This window comes from Heliangelus exortis, chromosome W, assembly GCF_036169615.1.
Source record: "Heliangelus exortis chromosome W, bHelExo1.hap1, whole genome shotgun sequence".
Taxonomy (NCBI): Eukaryota; Metazoa; Chordata; class Aves; order Apodiformes; family Trochilidae; genus Heliangelus; species Heliangelus exortis.
The window spans coordinates 2,788,039-2,807,324 of record NC_092453.1 but is presented as its reverse complement, the minus strand read 5'-3'; the positions used below and the strand labels follow the sequence as shown (position 1 = coordinate 2,807,324).

Here is a 19,286-nt window from a genome sequence, read left to right as displayed (position 1 = left end):
AACTGGTTTGCTTGTACTTTGCATCATATTGATAACTTTTGTGTGCCTTAGTTGTATGTTAGCAGTACTTAAGAAGCTATTTGCCAAAGCTGCCAATATCATGATTGTACAAAAAGATAAAGGTTTTGTTGGAAAATGGCTTGAGGAACAAGGACATGGACCTATACTAAGCACCAAAGATTGTGAACGGTTACACAAGAAGTATATTAAGAAGGACACCCGGTGTGTTTACCTGTAGCACAGCGAATCCCTGGTCCGGTAGCACAGGATTATGGGCCGATCTAATTGGCCTCTCAAACATGGGGTTGGGCACGGCAAAGGGGTCACACCCCCTACCTTTTCGGGACCATTCAGGAACATTCTCCAACATTCCCCAACAACCTTTATCCTGGCCCAAACCAGGACACTTTGATAAAATCCAAAGCTTGGAAAATTTTTCCTTTGCCCGTCTTTAACTTTTGTCTTTAACTTTTCTTTCCCCACTCTTCCTCCAGGGAAGCATATGCCAGAGGAAAGAAGGAAAAGCATTTCTAGTTATACAAAGAGCCATCCTCTTCATCCTCCTCTGATGATCCCATACCTGATGAGTTCTTGTGTGCTATTTGCAAAGCCCTACTGACTGATGCAGCTTTTATTCCCTGCTGTGGGAACAGTTATTGTGAGGAATGTAAGTGTTCCTTGCATGTTTGTTAATTCAAAACAGTCACATCTGATCTTCTGAGAGCAGAAACACAAGATAACAAAGTTGCTTTATTTCCAGTTCTGTTTCATCCTGAAGTCTCCCCTGAAGGATGCTTCTTATAGAAAGGGGAAAATAAGCAGAAAGCTCCTTTCCCTTTTTATGTGTCTGGTTAAATCCCCTTTGCACACAGAAGGAGAAGTATGAGCAGAGTGTGTAATTGTGCAGGTGCTGACAGTCTTAGATATGAAACTGTTTTGTCCACAGCCCTTTCTCTGTGACTTACTGCTGACTAGAAAGAAAAAAAAAAAAAAACAACCCACCACTATTTGAATATTTAAATAGTTAAATATTTAATCCTTCATAACTCAGGATGTTTTCCTGATTGCTGTTTTATTCCCTAACCTTGAGGTTGGTGACTTCAACTCTATTGGACAGGGGGAAGAAGACTAGATAAAAGATCAAGGCACAGCCTAACCCCATCTTCAGATGTTACAACAGTGAAATACGAAAACCGTGTAGTTATTTGGTACATACTAGAATTTTTTTTTTTACGCTATTGAACATTTTTGTCCTCATGCCCTCCACTCAAGATCCTATTCACCCTTTAACCATATACGTGTTTTTTACAGTTGATTAGAACTTTGAAATTTCCCTCCTTTAAAAACCATTCTGATGATTCTAATTCTACACAGATACTAAAACAGCATTACTGAAGACTGAGGAACATACCTGCCCAACCTGTCAGCAGAGGTTTCTCCTGATGCTCCAGTTGCCAACAAGTGCTTGCCCCAGGTAACATGATGACTTTTACATAAACTGTTTGTGAGAAAAAGTCTATCTGTAAAAAGCTGAAAGGGAAGAGTTTACATCTCCTTACACAAGGCTACATTGAACAAGGCCAAAACAAATGATTGGAAAAGTCAATGCTGTTGATTTATGACAATTTTGAGTTTTTTCAGTTTAGTCATCTCAAATTGCCAAGCTGCTTTCTCTCAGCTGGAGGGAATGGTGTCTTAGTTTTATCTATTTCTTGCAGTGTTGAGTTAGTCCTTCCTTTTGGTTTAGATTTGTAGTAGGTAAATTGTAAGGGTGCATTGTACCTATAAAAGCTTAAAAGATAAAACAAAACTCAGAATCTTTGTATTTTGTTTGCACCTGAGGTTGCAGCTACACTGAAGTGCCTCTGACATAACCAGAATGCCATAGTGTTTTTTCCAATACGCTTTTTCATTGTGGTTGGTAAACATGAAAAAGTAAAAAAAGACAAATGTCATTCTAAAATGTTCCCTAAACCATGCAGGAATTCTAAAATGTTTTTTCTGAGATGTTTAAGTCCAGGTTGGATGAGGCTTTGCAACACCTGGTCTAGTGGGAGATGTCCCTGCCCATGCAGGGGGTTGGATCTTGATGATCTTTAAGGTCCCTTCCAACCCAAGCCATTCTATGATTCTCTATCTTCTTAGGAACTTTGTCCTCACTTCTCTGTGTTAAAAATGACCGAGACTCAATATTCTGTTAATGGTTTAATTTAATTAATAAGATTGAAATTGCAATGAGCAAAACAGCACTGGGTGCATGGGGAGTCTCTGCTCCACTCACACGCACGAATCTAAAACTCTAGGATTACCTTATTTTGATTAAAATTCTATGAATATTAAAAAGGGGTGGGCTTACATACATATTCATAAGGATTACATCATGTTATTACAATATTCATGATAGGCGGAGTCTAGGCGGAGTCCTCTCTTGGGGAGATATCAGGGGGTCGTCAGGGGGTCTTTGGATGAAGTAAGAAGTCTTCCTCAAACTTGAACCTTTTACCTTTCTTGCTTTCGCTGACTTCATTATCTTGTTAAAGGGCAAAATCAGACCCTAGCCATAACTTTCCCCTTATCTGCTGGTTGTGACATTTTTATGTTGTCTTTGTGCAGATGTTCCCATTCTTTTGGTGCCTAGTTAGCCTTGGCAGTGCCTTGTTTTAATAACAAGACCCATGCTTCAATTATCTCTGAGAGAGAAGTTAGTCTCGTTCAGGCCTTGTGTTGCTTACACTGTTTTTGTGGAAAATTACTTCTCAATTGCTTTGTCTAGCCCCATATTCACTTCTTTCTCAGTTTAACTCTGAATTTCACTGGTTAGGAATAAAAATTCATAAACATATATTACAACCATTTATTACATCTGCAATACCTGAAAAACTTGGGGGTTTTTTATGGGCAGCTCAGCAGACAGCAGTGAGACAGTGTCTGAGGCAAGTTGCTTCTTTTAAATTCTCTCCTGGCTGATGCCCAGCAATGGGGTGTGGTTGGTGGCTAATTACAGCCATTAGTAGCTGTGGGTTACACAAGCAGGGTTATTTTACCCTCTCTAGCTACTGCTTTTAATTGATTATGAAAAAGCTTCTCCAGGAGAAGAACTTACCTGTTGTTTGTATGACTCATAGAGGTGGGGGAGAGTTTCTCAGCTTCTCTCAGATACTTAAGGTACCATTGTCACCTTTAGTGGCAACGAATGAATGCTGAGGCTCAAACCAATTCAATATTTAAAGATTAAAGGAGCCTTTTCCTTTCCTTCAGCCCCCTCCCCTCCCCCTGTGAATTGGTTCGGCCCCTTCCCTCCCCCGCCGTTAGCGGCGACTCTGCCATTGTGGCTCCTGTGCTGAGCTGTGCTGGGCTGTGCCTCTCCGGCTGCTCCTGGTCCTTGCCGTTGGTTTGCTCCTTTCTCCTGCCTTGTCCCTGCCTTTCCCCTTGCATCCACCTCATTCCCATCTGTCTCCTACCTCCCCTGTCCCTGCCTTTGCCCTTCCCCTGTCATTAACCCCCACCCCTCTGGCTCCGCCAGCTGCCTCCTGCTGCTTCCGCAGGGCTGTGCCCGTGCCGCAGCCCCCAGAGCTCCTGAGATGGGGCAGAACTTCAGCAGAAAGCGTCAGGTGTCACGCTCTGGCAGTGCTCCTGGACAGCCCTGAGCTGCTGCCGCTGCCAGCACCAGCACCCCTGAGCCTCAGCAGAAAGGTCTGGGTAGGCTGCACGCGACCACCTGGCCTGGCTGAGGCGCTGGCACTGGTGGATCGAGATTTGGGGCATCGACCGCCGCAACAGGGAGAATCAGTGAGGGGCTGTGGGCCACTGCTGGGACACCTCGGGTGGCGTGCGGGAGCATCCCCCCTGCAGGGTTTGTGTGGGATCTCCTTGGAGCTGATTGCTTGCAAAGCAAGATGTGCCCTGTCAGCTGGGACGGGGAACTCGAGAGCTTTCCAGTGCTGGGAGCTGCTGGGTGGGCGCGAGTGCTCCTGGAGGCGTGCCGTTGGGCTGCCGCTTGGCCCTGCTCTCCCTGCAGGGTTCTCTTGCAGCTGCTGAGGCATCCCCAGGTCTCTCCTGCCCTGTGGGCAGCACGAGCAGCTGGGTCTGGGCAGGGTCCCCCGGGGCTGGGTGGTGCCACAGCTTTGGTTCTTTCATTGTCTGTCAGCGTTAAGCTCAATTGTTTAATTCTCAGGACACCTCTCCATCGGGCGTGTGCAAACAGCCATGCAGCTGTCGTCAGATTTCTATTAAGGCACTGCTGCCAGTTGGATGCTGCTGACAATCTCAGGAGAACACCCCTGATGACACTGAGTGAGAGAAGTTCTGCTCTTGGAAGAGGGGTTATTGACTGTGCATGAAAGGAGAGGTGTCTGGCAGGACTCTGTACGCAGAGCTGTGCGGAAACACGCCTGTTGTGTTTGGAGTGGAACAGGCAACTCTCAGATAATCTTTGCAGGTGCTCTTCTGTTGGGAAACTGTTTGGAAGAAAACAGACGTGAGCAATCCTGACTATATAGCTTTAGCTAGAGTGAGCTAAGGGCCTTGAGGCCCAGCTACAAGGTTACTGAAAGATGAGCTATGGGAAAAAGATAAGGGAACTGGCAGCAGAAAAGAAGAAATAACAGGATAATGAGGTAGCCAGCAGAAGTTCTGTGAGAAGAGGATTTGTGGCCAAGATATAGCCACCTGCAAGATATCGTTATATAAACAAGGGTTCTATATAAAGCAAGAGTGAATTGTTAATAAACGACTTCACTTTAACCATATTGGTGACTACATGTTGTCCTTAAGCCTCCGCGGATTTTCTACATTTGGCGCCCGAACAGGGACCCTCTCGCTGTTGCTTCCAGGAGCGATGAAGACAGCTGGGATGAGAGGGTAGCGAGAAAGCCGACCGAAGCAACGGTGCGGCAGGAGCGGAGAAGCCAGTCGAAAGGAGACTGCTGCCCCAGCGGTCTATGTAGCTGGTGCCCGGCTATGGAACGAAAGAGGTACCTCGGAACTGAAGAATCTTGCCAAGAAAAAGGTGAGCGGCTGGGGAGGAGATGGGGTCTACACTCTCTAAAGAAGAAGAGGCAGTAGTTAAGCTCCTCCAATGTATTCTCTCTAAGAGAGGTTTATCACACGAAGGCAGGACCTTACGTGAATTACTGAAATGGGCACAGGATAGAGACTTGATCCCCTCGATGGGTACCGTTTTTGAGTTACCTACTTGGGAAGCCATAGGTACTGCCCTATGGGATAAAATTAGCGATGGAGATAAGGAGGCAGGACGCTTAGCGACACTCTGGAAATTGATTAGAGAAACCTTAAAAGAGATGGAAAGTGAAAGAGCGGCAGCCGCTTCTGCCTTCGCTGCATTGACTCCACAAAAGACCAGTAAAAGTAAAAATACTAGGACTGGTTGCTCGGCCGCTGCAGTTCCTGTTAGCGAAATGCCGTCGGTGCCTCCAATGAATCCTTTTGCCAGTAGCCCGCTGCCGCCCTTACCGGGGTTTTTTGGCGCCACAACAACGCACGGACAGCTGGAACATGCGGGTGCAGGAGAAAGCACATCTAAAGAACCCGACTTGCCTCCCCCTCCGAGCAAGAATGAGTTAAAAGAACTTCATCTAAATAATGAGTCTGGTATCTTAAGTGAAGCTCAGCATCCTAATCGATCAGAAGCCCTACAGAGCCGCAGAATATCCACCATTGTCGGGTACTCCTCTTATCAGCCCAGAATGAGAAGGATCTGTTGAAACATTGTTAAACAGCCTTATTCAAAAACTGGGGGATCTTACAGTTAAACCAGCAGAGGAGCGTTCGGGTTCAGAATCTTTGGCCCTGGTACCGCTTAATTCTCCACAGACTCCTCCGTGTGCGGAAGCAATTATTCTACCTAATTTGTGGAATCCGGTTCCTGAGCCTCCAGGAGAATCAGGATCTGGACAAAGATGGAGAGGAGTCATACGCGATGCAATAATAGAGGGGCGGTTTGTACTTAATTTGTCGGCGTTCCCTGTGTCGGTGCAAGCAGATGGGACAAGGAAATGGGACCCTTTTGATTGGAAAATACTAGAAAAAGCTAGAGCAGCAATAAATCAAAATGGCATTAGGTCTCCCATAACGCAACAAATGTTGAAATACATTTTTACAGCTGATTTGTTGATACCGCAAGATATAGCTCTGAGATTTTGCTTTCCCCCTCTCAATTATTATTGTTTTCTAGGGAATGGCAGAGATTATGCAGTCATGAAGCATCTCAGCCATGGCAACAGAATGACCCTTTGTATGGTATTCAGGTGCAAATGCTAATGGGTCAAGGTTCCCTGGAGACCTCAAAACCCAAAGAAATATATATATAAATACCTTTTCAGTATGAGGAAGGTCTGGTGTCCATCGGCGCGTAGGAGCCAAGGGAGTAAGGGAGGCTTATCTGACAGAATTCTTCGAGGGGCCCCAAAAGCGTCCCCGGGTCCTCCTGGATCACGGCACAACGGAGACCAGTCCTGCTGCGGTCGCCAAATTGAAGCCCAAAAAGGCCTAATAAAACTGTTTAGAGACAGAGTTTTAAGCCTTTAAACAGTAAAAGGTATTTATTTGTGGATCCGGGGAACTCCCAGATCTCGCTGGACAAAGAGTTCCAAGGGTTAAGGGAAAGGGTTAGGGTATTTATACAGTAAAAGGGGAGGTTACAACATCGTTACATTCTCAATTCTTGCTGACTTCATTATATTGTTACAAGGCGATATCAGACCCTAGCCATAACTTTCTTCTTATCTGTTGGTGGTGACATCTTTTATGTCCTTCTTGTGCAGATGTTCACATTCTTTGGTGCCCAGCTGGCGCCTAAATGGCCTTGGCAGTGTCTTGTTTTAAGAACAAGACCTACACTTTTAATTATCTTCGAGACAGAAGTTAATCCCGTTCTGGCCTTGTGTTTGGTTACATTGTTCTAGTGGAAAATGATATGTCTCAGCTGCTTTGTTCACTTTTTTCTCAGTTTAACCCTGAATTTTGCTGGTTATGAATACAAATTCATTAACATATATTACAAGTTTTAATTCTACATAAAGTAAATTCACACAAACAGCTTGGCCTGCTCTCCTCTCTTTACAGGAGTTAATCCTGTCAGGATCTTTCTCTTTTTCATTCCCCCCTTTCCTTAGAGCTTATGATTTCTTTCATCAAGTTCCACGGGAAGGTTCTGATGCCTTTGAATCATTGCCCACATTACTCGCATCCGTTTGACTATATCATTCAGTTTGTAGTATAGCCACACATTTAAGAAGGACAACATGAGTATTATCACTACCATGACTAATAGAGGGTATATTAGGTAATGGAATACTTGCGTAGTCGCAGGGGAATATCCCGTAAAGATATCCCACCAATGACGCTTCCCTACTTGTTCTATCTTTGTTAGCACCTGTTTTATACCTTTTGAATCATGTGTTACTTGCCAAAGCATGCGTTGTGTAGTTCTATTAACTTCACAAACTAATTGTTCTATACCAGGGTGTATAAGCATTGCCTTAAAAAGATTAATATTCATGCCTATCTGCAAATTTGGTACATTATGATAACGAGTATATTCAGCTTTCACCAATTGCATAGTGGTTATAGGAACGGAATAATCAAAATCACAGCCTACGATTCTAGAAAAATTACACACACATAAATTTGTACCATTTGCTATCTCAGGACAATAATCAATAAGAATATTAAGGCATAATGTTCTAATACACGCACAGCCATTTCCTACATAATAAACCTGTGATCAGTTGTCATTATGGGGAAACATTTCAAAAGTACACAAACTATCTTCAGTATCTAAGCACAAATCTTCATTTTCTATAACTGTATTTTCACGAATATATCCTAGTTGTTCTTTAGGAATACAGGCTTCTGTACTGATTGATTGCTACTTACTTCTGGAGTGATCAAAATTTGCCCAAACGGCTTTCACAGTTAATCTGGTTTGTTCACCTTCCTGTCTTTTCACGTTAGTACTCTTACACCCTATCTGGATTTTGTCTCCTTCTTCTCCTGTTAAGGAGTCTGATTGGCCTTTGTTTTGACTCCAGTCTTTTTGCTCGTGCGGCTGGTTGTTACATAGCACATGAATGTTTAAGCCAGACTCGGGGTGTAATACCAGGCGTGGTGTACCAACCCATGGTAGTGCCTTAACTATCCGTGCACCCGACCATGGCCATCCCTGGGCAATGTTTTGTGATAAGGTCATGTGTGAGTCTGACCTCACTGATTTGCAACTGTCTCAAAAGAGCAATTTTAAAATGAATAGTCCTGGCTAGGGTGGAGGAGCTGTCTGGTCAGAGCTGAGAAGGGGTGACTCCTCCGGATGTGATAAGAGCTATTGGGTGGAGGCTATTCCTCTTCTGAGCACCAGCCTTCAATGCTGGGACATCCCTCCAGGCATGCTAATGGGGCTGGAGCAGAGCAAGGATGGCATCAGGAAGAAGTCCCTTTCCTGAGGGCCAACCTTCAATGCTGGGATGCCCCTGGAGGCACGATGTACCTGGTTAAGTGGCTGGAAGAGAGGAGGAATGGCTTCTGGAGGAAGATAAGAATTGATGACTGGGTGGGGGACTACACCCTTCTGCTCCCCTCCAGGCAGCCTGCCTGCTAATGACCCTGGCTGACTGACAGCTGCCCCTTGGGAACAAAAGGACTCAGGGGTATATATTGCTGTCCATGCTCTGACTGGGTTGTTGTCTTTTGACCCACCACCATTACTGCACCGGACCCTGTCCAGGATCAGCACGCCATCCTGAAGAACCTCACTGGACAGCTGGACCCCTGGTGGTGACTCTCTCTCATTTTTCCCACCTTCTCACCCTTTATTCCTCCTCTCTTCACTCTTTCTTTCTTACCATTTCTTACCACTTTTTCTCTCTCTTTCTTAGATCTTCTTTTCCTCTCTACCTCTTTTCTACATTTTTGCCTGTGTCAATTGTCAAATAAAATCTGCTTGCACTCGACCATTTTATATGGTTGGACTTCGTTTCGCGTATCCAAACAAAAATAAATTTTAATGTTACCTCAGACCGTAACAGGTCATACTTATCCAGAGTCCAAGCATCAACACTAAAGGTCGCCAGTTCATAATGTCGAGCTCCTTCAGGAATGCTCTTGGCAATGTTCAGGGGCCTTCTTGACTCGGGAGTAGTGGATCCAGGTGGGTCGCTCCTTAATTCGAACTGTAGTGAAGGTGGTGAGCAACACTTGAAAGGGTCCTTCCCATTTCTCTTGCAGAGGTTTCCCTAAAAGATTCTGAACATATACCCAATCACCAGGATTAAAATGATGCAGTTTACAATCAGGTTGCTTAGGTTGGTGATCCACCACCACCGTGGCATTCTTATCAAAGTATTCCCCACAGCTATAACATAATCATACACATATTGATTACCTATTTGATCTACAGCCTCACTATTTACAGGCTGCATTGCCTAAGGTCTCCCGTATAAAATTTCAAACGGGCTCAGTTTTTCTTTTGAGTGGGGCTTTACCCTTAGTCTGATTAGAGCAATAGGTAAGGCTTGGTACCACTGCAAGTTAGTTTCTTGGCATATTTTTGCAATTTGTTTTTTAATAAGATGATTCATCTTTTCTACTTGCCCACTAGCTTGAGGTCTATAGGGCGTGTGCAATTGCCATTTGATTTGCAGTGCCTTACTTATTGCTCGCACAGTTTTAGCACAAAAGTGCAAGCCTCTGTCCGAGGAGATGCTCCTAGGCACCCCAAACCTCGGAATGATTTCATTAAACAAGACTTTAGTTACTTCTCTTTCTTTGTTTGTTCTGCATGGGAATGCTTCAGGCCACCCAGAAAATGTATCAGTCAAAACCAAGAGGTACTTATACCCCCCTTTCCTGGGGAGTTCAGAGAAATCAATCTGCCACACTTCCCCTGGGAATTTTCCTCTATCAATTACCCCCTTGTTGCCCGAAGTCAAGACACAAACCAACAGAGTGCCAGTTTATGCGGTGCTTTATTCGGGGCCCCGGGAAACCTGAGGACTAGTGTCCCAAATCAGGATTCCAACGATCCCCGTTTTCGGTTCAGCTTTTATACCCTTTTTACAATGAAGCCTTCGTGCAGAATTTCAGTTGCAAAACAGTTACATGCAGATAACAATAGAGAGACATCTACAAACCGCAAATCTCGTACTTTTTCAATTTTAGATATTGTTTTGACTGTCTCCCACCATCAACCCCCCTCTACATGCGTAATAACCCTTATCTTCAATGTCAGTTTACTTTTCTTCATGTTCATGCCCAACTAATCCCCTTTGATAAGCTGTTCCCCTCTTCCCAGCGCATTCCTTGTTGATAAACTGTTCCCCTCTTCTCAGCACATTAACACTTTCCTTGTCGGTTTCCTGCTTTTCTGTCCTGCTTGACCAGTCCAAACCTTAGCATAACTACTTCTAAATTTTCACCTCCCCCGCCACCTGCAACATGTCCCCCCCTTTGAGCATCCTTCGATCTACTTTCGCAAGGATGCTCAATCTCTCAAGCTCCCGGTTTCTTGTCAGGCAGGTGGGGTGAGTTATCTTGTGGGAGGATCACCTCTCTTCGGGTCATGGCCTTTATGACCCTCCGAGTGTGTCGGCCTTCCTTCGCAATCATTCCTAAAAGACACTTGTATACTACTAAAGCAACCATAATGATTATAATTATCATGATTCCATATTGTACAATTGATGATATCCAACCAGAGACCTGGATCCCCAGGGAGCTGAATATTGCTCCAACCCAATTGTGCTCTGCTTCCCTTTGAACATCGTGGACCCTGCCCTCAATTTGTTCCAATTGATTAATATCCTTTTCTACCTCTTGAGTGACATTTGGGATGTGTACACAACAATGCTTATCCTTATTGTGCAGATACCCACAGACACCATGCTCTTTCAGTAATATCATATCCAATGCCATTCTATTTTGTATGGTCATTCTAGTTGTGGCCTGCAACTGTAAATTCAAGTCCCTAAATCCTTTCTTCGTTACTGCTGCCAGCCTTTCGGTCTGTCCCAATAATCTGAACAACATTTCCCGATTCCGATAGGTGGAAATTGGTGTAAACAAGGATTCCAGCACCCATCCAAATTTGACCCCTGAAGAGGGTTCATGCCACCCATCTTCTTTATCCAATCCTAAAGCATCCAGTTCTTTACTAATATCTCTTTTCTGTCTCTTTCGTATCTCTTTTGATGTTAACTTTGATTGTTTCCAAAATGGACACAGGGTCGGTACACCCAAGGTAATTTGCGTAGTTAATCCATCTAAGGGTAGGTGAGATGTCCATTGGCCATGTCCCAAGACCCATACCAAATTCCCAGGACTACGAACCGTTGTGTGCCTGCAATCTATAGGTTCCATCCCTTGTCTCATACTTATAGTATGATTATATCCCCTACATTCACATCCCCACTTCAATGCCATCTTTACTGGTACTAGACCTATTTGACTCTCTGGAGTGTCACATGTAAATACCTCTGTACAATTCCATTCCTCTGTTTGGGCTTGAAACTGTCTGGAGGAGGTAGATGTAATAGGGGCCTTATAATATGACTGGTTTCTATTCCCTGACCATTGGATACACCATTGTACTTTTCCGAGATAAGTGTAATATTCTAAGACACTGGGTCCCCATAAGGTTTTCCAATCTCTCCACATATCCTTACTCTGAGTAATATTTTGACAGCTCATCTCATTACGTGTGGTAAGAGTCCTCACTGGAACTTTGTTACATGCTTCATCCACCGGGAAGTTGATTAGGCATCTCCTCGTATTCTGAATCCAGCCATAATAATTAGGCTTCAACTTACAATCGGCCTCAGTCATTACTCGGATAGTCATACATAAATCCTTCCATGCCTCTACTGTCTTAGGGACAAACTGGCATGTCCAGGAAGCATTCCTCAATGAGCCCGGCATCTCGGTCACAGGTATTATTCCCCATGGTATGGGTTCACCTGCTGCCCGGGGTAATGGTAAACAAGCTGTGATTTCTGTTACATTTTGCATGAGACCGAAATCTCTGATTAGTCCTACTACCAAATTTTCTTGGCCTCTACCCTTGGTCAATCCTCCAATATCAGTAACCTGTCGCGTCACTCTCCTCTCTCTTTCCATATAAGACGTACTTATTATAAGAAACTGCATATCCCCATGATCAAAGCTGTCCCGTACCTGCACTAGGCAAGTGTACTTCCCTTCGTTTTTCCGGGTCACATTGGGTATCTGCAGGATAGTTGCTCCTTCCTGACGCGACTCATCCCAAGCTGTCTTTACCCCCTCCGTAATCAGCTCGTTTTCCGTAACCCATTTCCACCTCACGATAATTTCAGCGGATCCAGCTCCCTGGTCATCAGTAAACAAACAGGTCAGATTAACATTAGATCCCTCAGGTCTCAACAGATAAGATTCTGGTACATTAACTTTTACAAAGGTTTCTGTTAACACAATCAAGCTTAGGAAGATCAGTATTCCTAAGATTTGCTTCTGAACACCATCCTTGTTGGAGACAAAGGTTCTACCGACCATTGCGTAGGGACCTTCTTGACCCTGGTGTAGTGAATCCAGTTGTCGATCCCGTCGACCTTGACAGCCGTGTAGGTGGTCATGATCACCTGGTGAGGACCGTCCCATGTCTCCTTCAGTGGTTCCACTGACCAGTTCCGTATGTAAACTTGGTCTCCTGGAAGGATGTCGTGGGCCGGATTCTCCAGGGATAGGGGTCGATTCCACTGCAACGTTCCTCTGAGTGCTGTAAGAGTCTTATTCAAAGACAACACATAATTTAATATCACCTGATCTCCCACCAAATGAGGGTCCCCCTGGTAGGTAGCAGCATGGTAGGGTTTGCCATACAAAATTTCATACGGACTCACCCCTATCCTTTCCCTTGGTTTGATCCTAACCCTTAACAGAGCTAAAGGCAATGCCTGTGGCCACTGGATTTTTGCTTCTTGACAAATTTTCTTAATTTGGTTTTTCAGTGTTTGATTCATCCGCTCTACCTTACCACTTGATTGGGGTCTCCAGGGCGTGTGCAGATTCCAAACTATTCCCAACGTTACAGAAATCTCCTGCACGATCCCTGCAGTAAAATGAGGACCCCTGTCGGATGATAGCCCTAATGGTACCCCAAATCTAGGGATAATTTCTTTCAGAAGTGTTTTTACCACTTCTTTTGCCTGATTGGTCCTGCAAGGGAAAGCTTCTGGCCATCCTGAAAATGTGCACACATACACCAGCAAGTATTTGTATGCTTGGGCTTTTGGTAACTCGGAGAAATCTATCTGCCAATAATCTCCTGGTTGGGGACCTACCTGTAACTTACCCATTTGAACCTGCTTCCTTACTACTGGGTTGTTTTTGATACACACCGGACACATTGCATTTACCCTTTTTGCCAATGTTAACATCTGGTTTGAGAATATTTCGTTTTTCAAAAATCTTACCATTGCCTCCGCACCCCAGTGACACTTATTATGTTCTGTTTCCAATACTGTCTTCATGATCCTTACCGGTAATATCACCTGTCCTGTTGGGGTCACATACCAACCCTTGATGTTCTTTTGTGCCTGCAACATCTGAGCCAGTTTCTCGTCCTCCGGTGAATAATGTGGTTTGTCTTCCATGTGTGCAGCGGCAGGGTTGCTTCGGGCCGGTATCAAAGCTAATTGAGTCCATACTTCTCTGGCGGCCTGCCTCGCCACTTGGTCTGCTCGTTGATTTCCCTGGAACTCTTTCCCTGGTTCGTTCCGATGTCCTTTGACGTGCATCACCGCAACTGCCGATGGTTTATAAATTGCTTCCAGTAACATGATTATCTCTTCTCTGTGTTTGATTGACGACCCCTGCGAATTAAGAAGTCCCCGCTCCTTCCACAGAGCCCCGTGCACATGTACCACCCCGAATGCATATTTGGAGTCAGTCCATATGTTGACTCTCTTTCCTTGGCTCAGCTCCAGGGCCCTTACCATAGCCCAAATCTCTGCCTTCTGCGCTGACGTGCCCGGGGGCAATGCTTTTGCTTCCACTATCTGCTGCAAGGTGACCACTGCATACCCGGCATACCTGATGCCACTTTCCACAAAGCTGGACCCGTCCGTGAACAGTTCCCAATCAGGGTCCGGCAGTGGCTCATCCTTCAGGTCCTTCCGGCTGGCGTACACTTGTTCGATTATCTCCACGCAGTCATGTTCCAGCTCTCCTTCTTCCTGGGTGGACCTGAGAAACTCTGCTGGGTTAAGGTGATTTGTTATTTTTAGTTCCACATCATCCTGTTCCCTCAGCTGGGCCTGGTATTGGAGCATCCTGCTTGATGAGAGCCAATGACCCCCCTTTTGTTCTAATACTGTTATGACCATGTGGGGTACATAAACTGTCATGTGCTTCCCCAATGTCAGCTTGCGTGCTTCCTGGATCAGGATCACTGTGGCTGCCACTGCTCTTAGGCATCCTGGCCATCCCCCACTTACTGAGTCCAATTGTTTGGAAAAGTACCCAACCGGCCTTTTCCAAGATCCCAATTTTTGTGTGAGCACCCCCAAAGCTAATTTCTGTCTTTCGTGTACATACAATTGGAAGTCCTTGGTTAAATCCGGCAAGCCCAGGGCAGGTGCTTCCTTGAGGGCCTGTTTTAATTCCTGGAATGCTTTATCTTCCATGGGTCCCCACTTAAATCTTGGTTCCTTCACAGCCTCATACAGGGGTTTGGCTGTCAACCCGAAGTTGGGGATCCACAGTCTGCACCAGCCAATCATTCCTAGAAAAGATCTTAATTCCTGGTTATTGCGGGGTACTGGAATTGCACATATGGCTTGAATGCGATTCACTCCCAAACAACGAACTCCCTGTGAAATTTCACATCCTAAATAAATGACCTTTTGTTTGACCAACTGTGCCTTTTCTCTGGATACCCGGTATCCAGCCTGTCCTAACATATTTAGTAATGCAATGGTTAATTTGAGGCAGAGACCCTGTTCTGCGGTACCCAGGAAAATATCATCCACATACTGCAACACCACATAAGAGGAAGGCGAATCTTTTACCTGGGTGGTCTTCCATTCCTCAAGTTCCTTGGCCAGCTGGTTACCAAATATAGTGGGTGAGGATTTAAATCCTTGGGGGAGCCTGGTCCATGTGAGTTGACGCTTCCGTCCCGTATCGGGGTTTTCCCATTCGAATGCAAAAATGTTCCTGCTTTCAGGTGCCAGGGGTATGCAGAAGAAGGCATCCTTTAAATCAATTACTGAAAACCACTGAAATTTCTCAGAAACAGATGTTAACAATGTGTACGGATTTGCCACCACGGGATGTATATCTTTGGTGATAGAGTTAATTGCCCTTAGATCCTGTACCAACCTATAATTGCCGTTAGGCTTTTTGACCGGAAAGATGGGGGTGTTGAATTCAGATTCGCACTCCTGCAAAATTCCTAGACCTAAGAATTGGGCTATCATGGGGGCTATTCCCTTCCTGGCTTCCAGGCTAATGGGATACTGCCGTACCCTTATTGGTTGAGCCCCTTCTTTTAATTCCACTACTACTGGTACTGCTGCTTTTGATTTACCTGGGGTCCCTGTCTCCCAAACCCATGGTGCGACTGCTTGTTCAATTTCTGGTGGTACCTCTTCCTCCCCTACTTCTTTGATCACAAACAATTTTGCCAGGTTTTCCTCTGGTATTTCTAGCTTTACCCTACCCTTTTCAAAAATAATTCTTGCCTGTAATGCTGAAAGCAAGTCTCTCCCGAGCAGAGACTCTGGGCTGTTCGGCGTATACAAAAATTGATGATCAAATTCCTTTCCCCCAAATTTTATATCGAGTGGCCGCAGGAATGCCCTTTCTTCAATTTCCCCAGATACCCCAACAACCAACACCGTGGAGTCACTAAGAGAACCCTTTAATTTGTTCATTGCCGAGTAACTAGCCCCTGTATCTATCCTAAATTCCATCGGCTCCCCCTCGACTTCTAAAATAACCTTTAGATCTCTATCTAGTCAGCTCTGGTTCTGGCAATTCCCCATCATAAAAGCTTGAGCGACACCTTGTGGATTTCCCGTGAACTGATTCAATCCGCCTCCTACCCTGTTGCCGAGATTCACTCCATTGCCCGGGAAGCCCCCCCACATCGGGGCTCCCTGATTAAATGGGCACTCATTTTTCCAGTGTCCCAGTCCTTTACAAAAGGCACACTGGTTAGGTCCTAACCTTCCGCGCCCCCCTGCACTCTGGTTCCCAAAACCCCCAAAGCCTCCACGCATTGGAACACCACCTCTCCCCCTGCCGCAACCGCAACCTCTATTATTTCCATTGTTTCCACCCGCCGCTTGCTGCAAGACCGCCAGCATGCTTGCCTGCTGTTTCTTTGTTGTCTCCTTTTCCCTATTATTATATACCTTCCATGCAACCTCCAATAACTTCTCCAAATTCCGTGTATCTTCTCCCTCTAGCTTCTGCAACTTTTTCCTAATATCCTCCTGAGATTGACCCATAAAAATCAATGCCAGTTGCATTTTTCCCAATTCAGCTTCCACATCCAAATCCGTGTATCTCCGCGCTGTTTCTTTTAGCCTTTCCAAAAATGCCGATGGGGATTCCCCCTTCTCCTGCCTCACAGAGTACAACTTAGACCAATTCATTGTTTTTGGAATCCCCTCACGGACCCCTTCTACCAGTAGATCCTGGTAGTTTTTTAGCGCTCTGTATCCCGCCGATGAATTGGGATTCCATTCGGGGTCCTCCCTTGGTACCAAATCATTTACCGAACCTTGTGCTACCTGCATTCTAATCAATTCCCTTGCCCGATTCGTCATTGCCCTAAACACCATCTCCTTTTCTGTAGAATCCATAATAGTGTCTAACAACACCTGCAAATCATTCCAATCAGGATTTTGAGTCTTTATTACCATTTTCACAACCCGAGCCACTTTCTCAGGATTTTCCCTGTACGCCCCCGCCGATTGCCTCCATATCATTAAATCATGTGGCGAAAAAGGAACCTTTATCATCACCTTTCCTCCATCTGCTCCTACTGCCTCCCGCAGCGGAGCCATCAACTGAGGCTGCGACAAACCGCCTCCTCTCCCCAATCTCCCCCTCCGAGTCCGTTCCGCAAGCGGCGTTCTCGGCTGTTCGACCCCCTCCCCCCCCCCCTGCACTGCCTCCTCCTTGAGTGGGAAAGGGAGAGGGGCTCTAACCGGATTTACCGGGGAAGCCTCGGGGGATGGGGGCGGCGGCGCACTTGGGGGCACCAACAGAGACACATCCTCCTCCTCCTCTTCCGAGGACCGTATTTTACGCCCTTTACAACCAGCACACTCATCACTTTCTACTTCCCTGGTTTTTAACCCCGACAATCCACAAGCTTTTTGCCACTCAGGTTTTCCTTTTAGATGATAAAACAGATCCAAATACTGTATTTCATCCCATTTTTCATTCTCCCGCAAGAAACTCATCATAGGACCTAATATCTCAGGAGTTATTGTACCATTCCGCGGCCACTGCATTCCCTCTGTCTCATATTCAGGCCATACATGATTACAATAATCAATCAACGTCTTCCTCCGCAATTCCTGCTTAAAATTATTCTCTTTCCAATGTTTTAACAGACAGCCGAGAGGCGAATCCTCAGGAACATCCTTTTCATTACAGGACAGAGCTCTAAAAGTTTTGAACGGTAGCATGCTGACACCCGAACCTGCGCTCCCACACACACAACGCTGACGCTCGTATTCGCGCGCACTCACACACAAAACCAATATACGGCCGATTACCAAATACCTATACCAAATACCAACCAAATACCAAATACCAAATACCAACCAAATACCAAACTTGCCTATACTCGTCGCCGCGAGTGGCAAGTGCTGGATCTGCACAGCTTTCTACTTGCCGTGTCTTACGACCAGCGCCTAGGCTTCCAACCAACCAAATACCAAATACCAACCGACCTATAAGGAATAAAGCACCTTCGGGCTTACCTTATGGTCGTCCGTCGGGCGCGGGGTCGGGCACGGGTTGATGTCTCCTCCAGGAATCACCTGGTGCCGGCTTGGAGTGGATCAGCACGCGAACCGCCCCAGCCGCCCCCGGAGTCCCATCTGGGTCGCCAAAACTGTTGCCCGAAGTCAAGACACAAACCAACAGAGTGCCAGTTTATGCGGTGCTTTATTCGGGGCCCCGGGAAACCTGAGGACTAGTGTCCCAAATCAGGATTCCAACGATCCCCGTTTTCGGTTCAGCTTTTATACCCTTTTTACAATGAAGCCTTCGTGCAGAATTTCAGTTGCAAAACAGTTACATGCAGATAACAATAGAGAGACATCTACAAACCGCAAATCTCGTACTTTTTCAATTTTAGATATTGTTTTGACTGTCTCCCACCATCAACCCCCCTCTACATGCGTAATAACCCTTATCTTCAATGTCAGTTTACTTTTCTTCATGTTCATGCCCAACTAATCCCCTTTGATAAGCTGTTCCCCTCTTCCCAGCGCATTCCTTGTTGATAAACTGTTCCCCTCTTCTCAGCACATTAACACTTTCCTTGTCGGTTTCCTGCTTTTCTGTCCTGCTTGACCAGTCCAAACCTTAGCATAACTACTTCTAAATTTTCACCTCCCCCGCCACCTGCAACACCCTGGTGTACCTTTGTTCCCGTGTTTGGATTATTTTTCAAACAGCGTTCACATTGGGATGTGACCTGTTTCACTGCTGTGAATAGCTTTGGCCCTGCTATTCTAACTTTTAAATGCTGATAAAGAGGATCTAATCCCCAGTGGGCCTTGTCATGTTCTGTTTTTACAAATTGCCATACTAATGCAAAAGAACATATAATTTGACCCATGTAGGGCCTTAAGTGGTTAGGCAATCAAATGAGTTAAAATTATTAGATCCTACATATTCATTGAAGAAAATTCAAGTAAATATCCAAACAAATATTACTCAATTACAACAGGATTGCCAGCCCTATATACAACAAAGCCTTAAGGGCTGGAAGGCGTGGTTATCAGCCAGATCGCGCCCTAGGCACACGCAACGAGATGTAACTGGATGGTTTGGCACTGGACTAGGGGTACTGAACATGATAGACCAAGAAGTATTGGTAAACAAATTAAGTGCCATCACTTCCCATTTGGGGGAACTCAAAGTGCCTTTGAGCTCATCCATACTTAACCTAGCAGAAACACAGTCACTAGCAACTAAATTACTGACCCTAGTGGATAACCACACCACTGAAGACCTTTTAAAGCTTGCAGAGTACACTGGTAATGCAAATA

General features: G+C 45.4%; 2 long non-coding RNA genes across 2 annotated transcripts; both read left to right on the top strand.

The window, feature by feature from the left end:
- Positions 1-498: 498 nt before the first annotated feature.
- On the top strand, positions 499-1,709 carry LOC139789266 (uncharacterized). Its single transcript, XR_011723099.1, has 2 exons — positions 499-667; positions 1,375-1,709. It is a non-coding gene; the product is annotated as an uncharacterized lncRNA (long non-coding RNA).
- Positions 1,710-7,950: 6,241 nt separating this feature from the next.
- LOC139789225 (uncharacterized) lies at positions 7,951-9,259 on the top strand. Its single transcript, XR_011723082.1, has 2 exons — positions 7,951-8,204; positions 9,042-9,259. It is a non-coding gene; the product is annotated as an uncharacterized lncRNA (long non-coding RNA).
- The last annotated feature ends 10,027 nt before the right edge of the window (positions 9,260-19,286 follow it).